The 13,390-nt window shown below is 44.3% G+C and overlaps 1 long non-coding RNA gene across 1 annotated transcript; it reads right to left on the reverse strand.

Moving 5' to 3' along the window:
- Nucleotides 1-4,877: 4,877 nt before the first annotated feature.
- LOC113984155 lies at nt 4,878-11,740 on the reverse strand. The gene is made up of 3 exons (XR_005564408.1): nt 11,676-11,740; nt 6,530-6,705; nt 4,878-5,247 (listed from the first exon to the last, which is right to left on the reverse strand). It is a non-coding gene; the product is annotated as an uncharacterized LOC113984155 (long non-coding RNA).
- Between the last annotated feature and the right edge of the window lie 1,650 nt (nt 11,741-13,390).

Below are 13,390 nucleotides of genomic sequence, written 5' to 3' on the forward strand. Positions count from 1 at the left end.
ATATTTGCTTGCTTGTTCAAAAACTGAAGCCAAGACGCTCTGGAAATGTTTAAAGATCTGCTTATGTCTTTAAAGATTCTGCCATACAAAATTTGCCATTTCTTTGCCCCTGCCATTTCTGTGTGCATCCTCAGAAAAAGAGTTTCCTGCACTCTGAGGACTCTTTTGCTTTCAGAAGCCCAGATTTGCATTCAAATGTTATTTTCTAATTTTCCAGATTGTTGTGGGAATTCAGGCAGTCTATTTGCAATTTAGGGGCACACAGTAAGAGCTGGTACACTAGGTACCAGCAAAGGATACCAATGATATTTGCCTTTTTGCTGCTTGTGCTCGTAGCATCTGGTTTTGCGATATCAAAATCAGTGTAGAGTTCCACAATACTTTTGTGCTGTACAAATCCCTGTCCCATTCTGTTTTGATGCAAGTGATTTTTTCAGCAGTGATTCAAGGTGCCTGGAAGTATTCCAGAAGTAATTAATGATAGGTAAATCTTCTGTGCTTGCATTTCTCTGCCCATTGCGTGCAAGTGGCTTTTGTGCACACTCAGCATTGCTATAGTGACAGAAAGGTCCTTGGAGTATCCCTGGCAAGTCAGTCTTGATCACATTTGGCTAATTAAAGGCAGCTGCCTGTTGGAGGCACACACAGTACAGACTCTCCAGTTTGGAAAGGACATTGCAAAGTATATCTTACAAATGGTGAGTAATGTGAAGAGGGTGCATTTACTCATATTTCTCACAGGACAAGACATAGTCTGTCCAGTGAGGACATCAAGCAACATTTAAAATAAAAGTACATTTTATATCTTGTGTACAATTAAGCTATATAGGTCGTTGCAACTGAATGCAAAAAAAATTATGGAAGAACAGTTTAAGAATTATTGAAAACTGATGGGGCTGCAAAGCCTTGGCACAAGATGTTCCTAAATTGCTGGTTGATGGGAGCTGGTAGAGTGTGCTATGGAAGGCATAAAGAGTGGCTTTCACCACTGTACAGTTCACAGGATGACAAAGGAATTGGGGCTGGAAGGCATCTCTGGACATGGTCCAGTCCAGCCCTCCTGCTCAAAGCAGGGCCCACTAGAGCAGGTTGTTCAGGACTGTGTCCTGCTGGGTTTTCAGTATCTCCAAGGACAGAAACTCCTCAGCCTCTTGGGTCAATCTGCTCTGATATGCAATCACCTTCACAGAAAATCAGTTCTCTCTTATGTCTAAGTGGAATTTCATGTATTTCAGCACCACTGGATCCTGCTGAGGAGAGCCTGGCCTCTGTCTCCTAAACTCCCTCTCATCGGGTATCTATACACGTTGGTAAGATCCTCATGGAGCCTCCTTCAGGCTGAACAATTCCATCTCCCTTGGTCTCCTATTGCAAATGTTCCAGTCCCTTCATTGTCTCTGTGGTGGTTCACTGGGCTGCTCCAGTATGTCTTTTGTGTACTGGGGAGGCCAGGAGCCCAGAACTGGACTCAGCATTCCAGGTGTGCCCTCACCAGTGGTGAGTGCAGGGAAGGACCGTCTCCCCGGCCTGCTGGCAATGCTCTTCCTAAAGCAGCCCAGCAGGCTGGTGGCCTTCTTTGCCACAAACATGTTCATGGCCCATGTTCCTCATGACATCCTGCTTCCAACCACAACGTGTGACCACACTGCTGGCTTGTACAGGTCATGGACTTAAATGCCTGCTGAGTCAGTGGCTCAGACCCACGTACCCTGTGGCACTGTGCTGGTGTCATCGGGTGTGCTCAGCACTGAAGGGCTTTGACAGCACTGCCCAACTGTCCTGATTGAAAATAGATCTGGCTGCCCTGACAGCTGTGTCCTGGGGACTTTTCCTCCTGACCCAGAGAATGGCAGGGAGACGCCTGCCTTGCAGCCGGGGGCTTCCCAGGAGGGTGGGTGTAGGGATTGCTGGGATTCCTGCCTCTTCTCTGCTCTCCAGGATGCCTTTTGGGTACTCAGATCATGGGTGGCTGTGCTCATTCACAACATTGCGGGCTCTGTGGCCCCAGGCGTGGCTCTGTCTGACCCCATTTTACACCACACTTTGTCTTTTTGCCCAGCAGACCCTGCCCTGAGGAAGCTGCCCAGTGAAGGGGAGGAATGGGCTGCCTGATGCTGGATGCTTGAAATGGAAAATTGTTTCTAATTTAGGGAGATTTGTGTGTAAAACTGAGGACTTTTTCCATTACCTCAATCTGTTAGAATAGTTCTTCAAGTGTTTCTCAAACCTGGTAAAAATGTAAACGTTAAGTGGACATGGGACAGGATTTTTGCTAACATCTTTCTCTGAATTCAGACCCTTCAGTTTAAGCTCAGACAGTTCAGTTTAAGCAGTTTATGATGCACAGGTTCTCCCTAGACATACTAGAAGCCTGGCCATAAAGATCAGTATCAAAGTTACAGCAATAGGTCATATATAAACTTCACTTCCCTTTGCAGGTGACAGTTTGAGTGTCGATTTGCGGAAGGACACGACACTGTTGCTAACTCTTGGCACTGAGAGTGGAAGCCTGAGATGTTTATCCGTGCAATGAGCTGACTTCCCTTCTTCTCTGGGGACCTGAGCTTGGGCTTCTCCCCCAGCACTGCTGCTGCTCTGGGTCTGAGAGAAGTTGCACACAAGCTCTGGATACCTAAGTAAATGTTGAGCTGCCTGGGTATGGATTTCCCAAAGCTGAAAGCATATCCCAGCAGCAATATTTCTCCTTGGTACTATTTCCTAATACTGTTTCCTAATAGTTATTTATTACTGTCAGCTGCTGGCTCCTTCCTCTCACCACTCATGCCATCAAAAAATTCTAAATTATTATTTAACCTTGAATGTTTGTCCCGACAGAGGAAAGGCAAGGAAACTAATTCTCTGTCCCTGCACATCTTTAATCCCTATACAGATTTCAGCAGAACCAGCTGAAATGCTGAAAAGGTGTAAAATTACAGCGAGTCCTCCTCCTCCTGGGGCTAAGTCCATGTGATTCAGGAAAGCTCCTGACTGCCTGCATAGACAAATCCTAAAAAAATACTTCCCTCTGAAACATAATCCTCTCGCTCATCCCCCGCCCCTCCCTACCCGCTCACCCTTGACTCCCTATCACTCACTGCCAGGCAATTATTTGCTTCGTTTACTGCCTCCTGGCCGGAGCCAAAGTTCAGGATCTGGCAGTCGACGGCAGGAGATCACTCGGTGGAGGGAACTCTCTGTTCTCCCAGCCCGACCACCCATTTCCCATCGGAGCAGGCGTGCTCAGCTGCAAGGCACGGCCAGCTTCTGCAATGTGCTTGAACCCTGGCTCCTGCCGCAGAGCTGCTCCTGGAAAGGAGCCTGAAGCTGCGGTGGGCAGGAGGCTGGAGCAGGGTCTCCTGCTCTGCCAGCACCCCGGGAAATGGGCCGGCACCTGCCACTGCTGGGACGGGGAATGTGTGTGGGCAGAGAGCCCTGCGTTCCTTCCCGATCTCTGTCCTTCCCCACAGCCCCGTTGTCTCCAGGTGGAGGAAGCTGGGCTTTCCCAGATCCATATCTGCCCCCCACCACCACCTCCCCTCCATGCAGGAAAAGCTCCATCGGGACTGTAAAGTTCAGTTTCCCCTGGGCTGGGGTGAATCTGTGTCTACCAGGGGATCACGGATGAGGCAGAGTGACATGTGTGAAATGTCTGTCTCTCCCGAGATGAGCAATTCCTTGTGATGTTAATGAGTTCTGTTACGATAAATTGTTGGGGTTTTCCCCATTTTCTTCCCCATGGGTCCAGGTCACGGGATGAAGCACCTATACATCATTTTCCCTAAAAGCACAGACTGTTCCTGGCATTTCTCTCATTAATGACCGCAAAACACAGTGTGTAGCTGTCCTGCTCACCAGTGTGAACACATCCAGGGATGCCGGAGCTGCCTGCTGGTTTGGGAGTCCAGCCCTTCCCTTCCCAAAGACTGGTCTGTGCTGATCTCTCCCCTTGCTTCATTCCACGCTCCCATTCCGGGTACAGGGGCAGGTGGAGAAGCTCTGCAGGGAAATGTCCCAAAGGGAACTGGATTGTGAAGCATGGGTCCTCTGCCCCACTCCCTCAGCAACTAGAATTTATTACAGCTAAGGTTACTCTCTCTGGAAAAGATAAAAGCAGGCTATGTCTCTACGAATGGCCATTGGGCCTCAGACCAAGGGTCTCTCAGCCCAAATCTCTGCCCCCAGTGAGGAGAAGAAGGGGCACAAAGTACCCAGGTTTACCTCCCCAGGGTGCCACCACCAGCTCTGTCATCCACAGCCACAGACTGGGATTTACTAGGCTGGAGGCTTTATCCACACCCAGAGCTCCAGGCTTGGTTTCAATACAATCACCTCCCGGACACCTTCCTGTGTTTGGCCTCTACAGTATCCAATGGCAGTGAGTGGTACTGTTTAATTATGCACTGCTTTGTTTCAGATTGCCTGAATGATGGTTTCACTGGTGTCTCTTAAATCTTGTCTTGTGAAAAATAACGTAAAATTGTTCCACTTCAACTTTCCTGAAATAATTTATAGCTTTCTGAGCCCTTCTCCATTGGGTCCTTTTCCAAGCTGATGTCTTGTTTAATCTCTCCTTGTACAAAGCTCCTGTACAATGATCCTCCTTTCTCCTTGTTTTATACCTTTTTCCAATTCTACATTTTGAAATGAAAATATAATAGTTTCTATCAGCCATATTGATATTTTCTATTTTATTCTCTATTACTTTCCTCTGGGCACTGGCACTGCTGGTTAATAAAATGGGTATTGATTACAAAATATGCTCAAAAGTTTCTTTATTGAGTAGCTGGCTGATAATCTGTCTTCTACAGGTCCTTCTATAATTAAATTTGAATGATCTGGGAAAAAACCACAACTTTTACTATATTCACAAAGCATTCTTTGCTGAAGGTGGTGTACACAATGGGAAAGGAAAGGTTTTTAATTTAATCCACGTAGCCTAGCAACATTTACACCATCAATAAACAAGCACTGTTTTGCTGAACAAAAGACCAACGGCCCTTTCTCCATCCTGACTCTGTTGGTAGTGATGGCAAAACTAACAGTGCCCAGCCTGCTGCATTTAGGTCGTCTTCTTGCTTTGTGTCCCTTTTGTTCACACTTCAGCTCACCTGCTAAAGCTTTGCTTGGAATAATGGTAAGATCTTGAAGTGAGGTGTCCATGGAAGATGCTCATCTTGATTTTCGTGTCTAATTTTTCTTTCTGACAGAGCTGATAATCACATTAGTCACATGGCTGTTCTACATTCCCTGAAACAAGATTGCCAGGAACCTTGAAATATGTGAAATGTTTGCCCACGAGTATTTCCTGAAGGAAGATCTTTGGCAACTGTGTGTCACTTCTGAAATTTGCTACAATTTGACATGGAAGGGGAAAATCTTTCCAAAGTCACCGGTTTCCTGAGATGTCTGTGTTCAGGAATGTGAATGCATTGCCAAACTCACCTGGGTGACCTGGTCATGAAAATGGGAAATCCAGCTTCCTTAGGTACACAGAGGCTTCCAATGGGACATGAAAAATAACTCTGAGACTCATAAACTCTTAGATCCATGGAACGTATGGCCAGCGTGTCGTCACTCAGTGACCCAACGCCCCAGGGCAGCTTTGCCTGAGCTTTGTCTGCATCATTTAGAGGATGAAGGTTCCATGCAGTGGACTTTGTCCACAAGATCTGCCCCAGCCCTTCTGAGCCTTTTCTGTGTCAAATAACAGGAACCTCTCCTGGTGATGTGGCTGAAGGTCCTTTCTCCATGGGAGTGACCTGGCACCTGCCCTGGCTCATCACAACCAGCCTGGGCTCATCGTGTTTAAACCCAGGTCATAAATTACTGCTCGTGTGGGCAGAGATGTGACCCCCTTGGGATTCAAGGGCAACATCCAGCTCAGGCAGAACATGGCACTTTCTAAGACACCATAAAGGGCTACGAGGGAACAAGGGGGTGACATATTTTGGGGAAAAAAGACTAACTTTCACATGTAAGCTTGTTGAACACAGGATGCCAACCCAAGTGCCTCTCAAAATTTTAAATACTTGTGCTCTTGTAAGGTTCTACATTTGACTTTTTCTTATTTTTCTCTGGGATTTCCTTTTTTTTATTCTTTATACAATTAATTAATGTAACAGTTGACAAATTGTTACATCTTTTTTGTTTACTTCAAAGTATCTCAAGTATAAAAGCTTTTTCAAGTAAGTAAACAGCACTAGTACACATTTGGCTACAATATGTAACTACCTTACTGAAAAAAATGGTTCTCCTGAATTCTCGTATATTAAAAATAATGATCTTTACCACTTGATTTTCATTTTCATAAGATATCAGATTTTCCTGTCATATGCCATGAAATTAAACTTAAATTTATTCTAAATATGCTTAAAAAAAAATCTGATCTTAAGAATTTATTTACTATTTATCATTTTACTTATTCTTGGTGACTCTTTTCTAGGACCTTCTTTGTCCTAAATAATGTTTAAAAGCAACTTATTTTCATAAATAAATAAATAAATAAATAAATAAATAGGTTTTCATTTACCGGAAGCATGGAAGAGTCAACCTCAATGTCTCTTAACTCCTTCCAATGACTGGAGTATTCATATCCAAAAGAGTGTTCCCTGAGACTTCATCTGGCTAACAAATACTGCTTCTAGGGTTTGGTCATGATTTTCCTCCTGTCCCAGTAGCTCTTGCCTAATCAGTTTCAATATGAATCTAGAGATGAATGAGAAATCTGTTATTCTATATATGTCAGAGGTAAAGTACAATCTCATTTCCCTGAGGGCTGTTTGCCTCAGCAGCCTGGGAGCCTGGATTGCTGATACAGTGAGTGCTTGCTGCCTCCTCTACTTTACCTTCTTTATTGGGTCTTTTCCTGTAAAAATATGTACTGCTCAAAATTCCAGCAAAAATTTGACCTTTCCCAGCATACTGGCCTATTTCAAAGTGTATTTTAAACTATTTGCTTTTGACTGTGGGCAGAAGCTGAATCCTGTGATAGGGATAACTGGGAAAGCAACTGTGTCCTTTAACGTGAGACACCATCACTTCTTGTTCCTACATACAGCTTCAGTCTGAAAGCCACTGGTAGAGTGCATGGCTTTCCTCTGCTTGAGCTGCAGAAAACTGCAGCTGGAGCAGACCTGTCATGTCTGGCACTTGATCAAATACTTTCCTGAATTATGATAACAGATTTTCAGGTTTGTCATTTTTGCCTTCATTGTTTATTTCTTTGATTGTCAAATATCTCAGTTTAAAGGCAACTAATAATTATTTTGGTTTTTTTTAAAGCTTCAGATGTGCTGCTTTGGATGGAGATAATCCCTGCAAGGCAGGGGGCTGCCCCATCCCTGGAGTGGGTGGCAAAGGACGTCTGCAGCAGACAAGGAGGATCATGAGATTGGCAGGATGCTGAGCATCAGAGCCTGGACCAGCTCCCTCTGCATCCCTCCTGTGCCAGGCTGTGGCCCCACTGCCCCCCAGCCAGCCCCCAACCATGGCCAGGCTCTTGGCTCATGCTTGGCTGCCATCCCTGGCAACTCCTGGCTCTGCTTCCCTGGGGGATTCGCTGGCCCTTGCTGCAGCTGGACAAACTCCCACTGTGGGCACCCAGCACTGGCCCCTATTTCCATATTTTTGTATCCTTAAATTTTATTTAACTTCCACTTTCCTGAACTCATAATGCCCATATTTTTCCACCATGGGAATAGCTCTTCCTAAGTTAAACTACCCTTCCTGCAACTTTCCTTCTGAGCACCAGCACTGTCACTGTGCAACGTTCAGACTTGCTAACTCCCAAGAAATCCTCCCATATAACCTTTTCCTTATTCCTCACATCATCAAATCCTCTATTTTAGCTGCACTTTTGCTACTGCAAGAACATTTTCTATTCTTTCGTCCTTTTTTCACTTTGCACCCCTATTGAATCCCTCATTTGCCATGCATTTTTTTTCAGCAGCTAATTATTGGCTTCTCCCTCTGGACTATTCTTTGTGTGTCTGTGAGACTTGGATTTTGATCCCAAGCAACTGGAATACATTTTCCCCTTGTTTAAAGCCTCTCTGTAGGTAAAAACAATTTTGCAAATTGAAAGGTGATTTAAATCAGCATTTTTTCTGTAGCAGATTTCTTCCTTTTGAGCTCTGCTTTGATTTCCACAATGTTTTTTCTAAAGTTTGGCAGCAAGGTCTTGAGAGAATAGCAGCTTATTGCTTCTGTGATAAACTTTTATCATTTTTATAATCTAATATCCCTGGCACTAAGTGGAAACTTTCCCTGTCAGTCTCTGTGCCTGTTACACAGCCTGGGAAGGAGCAACAGCACTTATTCTGTCAGCTCCTAGGACCTCTCAGATTAAACAACTTTGCAATTAAAGTGTTTACATATTACAGCCTCCTCCCTCCTTCCTCATTTCAGGCAATTTCATCAATCAACTGTCTTCTCATTGACTCTTTTTTCTGCAGCTCTCTGGCACTGCTCAGGCCCAGGATGTTTCTCCCTGGTCTGGTCAAACACCATCCCTCACTGTCAGTATCCTGAATCTCCTTCCCACACAGTCCCCGTCCTGGGGTCGGGTGGGTCGACTCATTTTTCTCTGCCCCTTCCAGTCCTTTATTGTCTTTGCTGTTACAGTTTCATTTCAGCCCAAGGCCAACCAAAATTGCAAGCCTGAAACACCCTTTCCAATGACACATTTGCAATTTTCAGGATTCTTTGGCAGCAAATCTTTTGTAACCCTGTGCTTAGAGTAAACCCTGGTTTAGAGTGTAAATGAAGTGAGTTTACTTGAGATACAAAGCTAAACAGACAATAAATGGCTAAAATAGCTAAATAGAAGGAAAAAAGTCTATTTCTGAGCCAAACTCCATTTAATGTTGCATCCTCAAATCTAGTAACCGCCTAAGGGTGTTTTCAGATAAAGAGAAATCATCCAGCTTTTGAGGGGGTTAGTGAAGCAATCACAGTCTGACTGGGCTGTCAAACATGCAAAGAAAACCAAGAGCAAACACTGTGCTTCCAGCTCTGATCTGATTTTGGTACTTGCAATGCTGTTTGTAATGGCCATGTTCCTTTGCGTGGGAAATGGCTTGGCAGGAAAACACTGCCAGCTGTGGAGTGATGGGGGCAGATTCACTCCTGATCCACTCTGGGATGCACTTCACTGCCAGAAAAAGCTACATTCCCTTCTTCTCAGAGAGTTCAAATACTCTGAGGAAAGGAGGAGGTTGAGGGAGACAGGCCTTAATTACATTCTTCTTTCTCGTATGATTAAATATGAACAAAAGAACAACTGCACTGCATATCCCCTGCACTGAGATCTCTCTGCAAAGGCACAGGCAGAGCCAAACTTTGCCGGCAGTCTTCTCGTTTCATCAACAAGCCTGTGTTCTGCACGTCAAAGACTGTTCAGGATGACAAGAGAAATAAACTCTACAAAAACTGAAGAAGGACCTGACTGAGCTAAGCCAGACAGAGGGCTTGATTAATAATTCAAAATAGTACTTTGAACACTAAATGGTCTTTCATGTTCCTCTAAGCCGTGGTATAATTCTAGGCTGAATCTTTTCCAACAGGTTTGCGTTAGCTGTGACTCAGAAAAACCATTCCTCTTTAAAGAGGTGTGAAGAGAGAAAGGAAAGAGGGGGTTTTTTTGCATGTTGCTTCCAGTTTCTTGCTGACTGCACATTAACCTGAAGGAACTGACATCGCTGACATGAGTTTGAAAGGGAATCCCCCCCCACAAGTGCAGATAATGTGGAGCATCAGTGTGGGGACTGAGTAGCTCTGAGGTAACATCAGAATCTGAAATGTGTGGGTTTGGGATGCATTCCTGGCTGTCATTTTTGATTTTCTCAGTGTTCTGAAGCAAAAAAAGGTCTTCCTCAAGGCAGTTTGCTTTTAAACATAAGGTGAAGCACGGCAGATGAATCCCCTCAAGTGGAGGGAGCATGTGGTACTGTGCTGGTCTCTGTGTCCCAAACTCCCTTTGCAGATGTTTCTGGAGAGTTTCTTGCCCAGCTGTGGTGGGGAGGTGTGGAAAAACCACTGACATGTCTCTTTGATATGGTGTCAAAATGCTGTCAGAATTTTGGGGACTTTGCTGTCAGAATGACTGCTGATGGACTCGACTGAAGACGGGTTGTAAAGGATGTTGATGGAGAAGATAAGAAATGTGTTTGATACAGGGAGGAGAAGAAGACTGAGAAGATCATAGAAAAGTAGAGTGGTGGAAATGATGATCCAGAAAAGTAGCAGAGTTTATTCCAGACAAGAATAAAACAAGACTGTATGCACAGAAGGCAGAAAAAAAGCTAATGTGGTTGAACCACAGAGAATAGGAGGGATCGGATATGTGTTTCAGCTGGGAAAGGGTATGAAAAGGTTGGATCTTTCCTAGATGTGAAAGGAAAATGTGACTCCCAAGGCTATTGATGCAATTACCAGAGTCACTGAGAGAAAAACAGCAAGAGGTCAGAGGAGGCAGCATCCTTTCAAGGCTAAACGATGCAAAACCACACATTCTGAGAAACATTTCCCACAGCTCAGAAATCCTTTGTAAACATGATTAACCACAGCTCTAATTGTAAGAAGAAAGACAGCTAATGTTGTGTGGAAAATACACACAGAATGGCTGAGAGAGAGTAAGGCCAATGTCAGAAATACAAAGAATAGAGCAAGAGCAGGGCTGTAGCTGAAAGTGCAGGGAATGTCTACTTAAAGTCAGATATGTTAACATCATTGAGACATAGCACTGCAGCAGACAGTAATATTTTCAGAGGCAAAAAGTAATGCTAGACCCCCTAGAGCAGGCTCTGTTCTTCTGCAAGAATTAGTGTAAGTCTTAAACAAAAAGTAAAGCATTGCTAACACAAAAAATCAGGACACAGAGGCTTGTGTTCCAGAGATGCTGTCTCTTCAAGGGCTAATTACAGTAGGCAAGAGGTTTCTTAATACAAGAACAGACAAATCACAAGGAATTTACCTATCTTCTGCAAATTCTTCTGTCCTTTACCATCTTCCTGCTTTTCAAATAGCTCTTCAGGTGCTGTGGATAACTGATATCCATTCATCAAACTTTGAACCCCCTCACCTCACTGGCAGTTACACAGATGGCTCCAGTGAAGTCCCCAGAAGGTGTTTGGTACAGATATCTGAGAACACCATTGTGATAGAGGGTCTGTGGGCTCTTGGGAATGTGTCAGTGCTTTCCTGTGGGTTGGGGCTGGTTGCTGGCCTGCCTGCAGACACACAAGTGGGAGGCTCTGTGCTCACAGCATTAACACAGGCATTTGCCTATGTAAATTGATTTTTAATCTGCTGCCTACATGATGCTGGGTACTGAATGTGACACAGTGTAATGCAGCACTGGACAACCCTAAAATCCATGTACAAGCTTACCTCCACTCATAGATGCACTGTGTAACACGAGAAAACAACTTCTGATGTTGTGGGATGTTTGCAGGTCCTGATTATACAAACCAAGGACAGAGGCCTCAGCACTCGCTCCCTTCAGCTAATCCCCTCCTACTGACATTATCTTTCTTGCCATCTTATTTCAACACACTAAACGGTGATGGGAAGCTCCTTTGGGCTGTAGTCTGGTCTCACCACTTGCAAAGAACCACACACACCAGTCACCTTCTCCTGACCCAGACCCCGTTGTCAGTGCAGGGTCCTACACTCACCAGGCTCTGGTGAGATGAACCTCTGGTCTCCCATGCTCCCCGAGGCCAGGGCTGTCCTGTTTTTCAGGGGGCAGCTGCTCTGAGTCGATTTAACCCGCCGGTGTTGCCCGCCTGATGTCGCCGAGGCAACGCGGTCCCAGGGGAAGTGGGTTGTGTTGCCACAGCAACGCGATGCTCTCGGCTGCTGCCTCCTTCCATTGACGCCATGGAGGGAAAATTTGGGGTTGATGGAAGCACTGGGTCCTACCGAGGATGAAAAGTTGGGGTGACTGAAGGATCACGGCAAAGACAGACACAAACACCTATTTGTAACTCTAATTATAAGCAGTTGCAATTAAGGGCTCTGGCTGCTGCTGCTGCAGCTTTACCAGTGCCCCCACTAATGCACTGCTCTGAATGAAATTATTTATGTCACATTCCTTTATTACTCATTATCACATGTTTTGCTTTATAGTTAAACTATGAATAATCTAAGCAGGACACATCTTAGTGATGCTGTCACTCCTATTCTGGATGTATTGATTCAGCAAGTTCTTTCAACACAGACTCTGACTGTTGAGTATTTTTAAATAACAGAACACTGAAAGGAGAAAGAGGGAAAATATGTGACTGTCCGTAGAAACTGACGACAGCTCCTTTTCCAGAAATGATGGGAAATATTGATTCACTCTCCTCTGACCTTCATGGAAGAAGTTCAAGGCTGTTTTAGCTCTTTTTCAGCAGGTTTCCTGCTGTTTCAAGGCAAAGATCTATTATTTGCACGTTAGTAGCTTCCACCTGCCAGCAAGGACAAGATCCTTCTATGCCACCTATTTCACCAGTTTAAGAGAAAGCTCTTTTAGGAGGTTTGAGGAAAGGCTGGAAAGGAATGAATCACAAAACACTGTCAAGAAATGATGGAGTCCACAAGCCCCTTGACGACACAGAATCAGTGATGGACAGAAGCTGTGCCTGCTGTGCATCCTTGATCCAGTCATCTTTTCCTGAAGTTGCAATGCAAATATGACAATGTATCTTGTTAAGCTTTCATAACAGAATTTATTTGAATTTACCTCCTTTGTAAACAGATAACAATGGAAATGATCAAAGTGTGAATGTACAGAGAGTTTTCAGGGAAGGGAAAGACTTTTCCACATCGGTGTGGCTGTGATTCTGGCACAGCCCCTGCGTGCACACCCCAACATAAGCACTTCAGGCTGACTGAAGGAGCAGGAGGAAGTACCGCAGAGGCAGAGTTGCTCATGGAGCAAAGTGTACAGTAACAACATGATTAATTGCTCACAGTTCAAGATTTGCAGAACAACGAATCCTTTTGCAAACACTTGGGATTTCTACAGTATAAATAAATAAGTATGAATATAACTCTTATTGTAAAAATAAAGACACTTCTTTATTAAATAGCTTTTAGTGATAAAATGGAGTGCAATGAAGAGATTTCTATCAATGAAAAAGACTCATCTTTAATTGAAGAATAGAATAATGCCTGACAACAAAGTACTATACTTCCTAAAATTAGTATTAAATATGCATTAGTTCACAATGATGCTGTGAGGAAAGAGATAGAGACTGAAGGTATTTTACATATATTCACAGGACACCTTATAAAAGGATAATATTTTTGCACTGCAAAGCAATGAATGGGCTCCTAGAGCCATTCAGAACATAGTCATGTATGGATGTCACTGATGTCACTGTCAGGAGTAGTGAGATTGCTG

This window comes from Pipra filicauda, unplaced genomic scaffold (genome assembly GCF_003945595.2).
Source record: "Pipra filicauda isolate LSUMZ 115617 unplaced genomic scaffold, ASM394559v2 scaffold318_size846807_pilon, whole genome shotgun sequence".
Lineage (NCBI taxonomy): Eukaryota > Metazoa > Chordata > Aves > Passeriformes > Pipridae > Pipra > Pipra filicauda.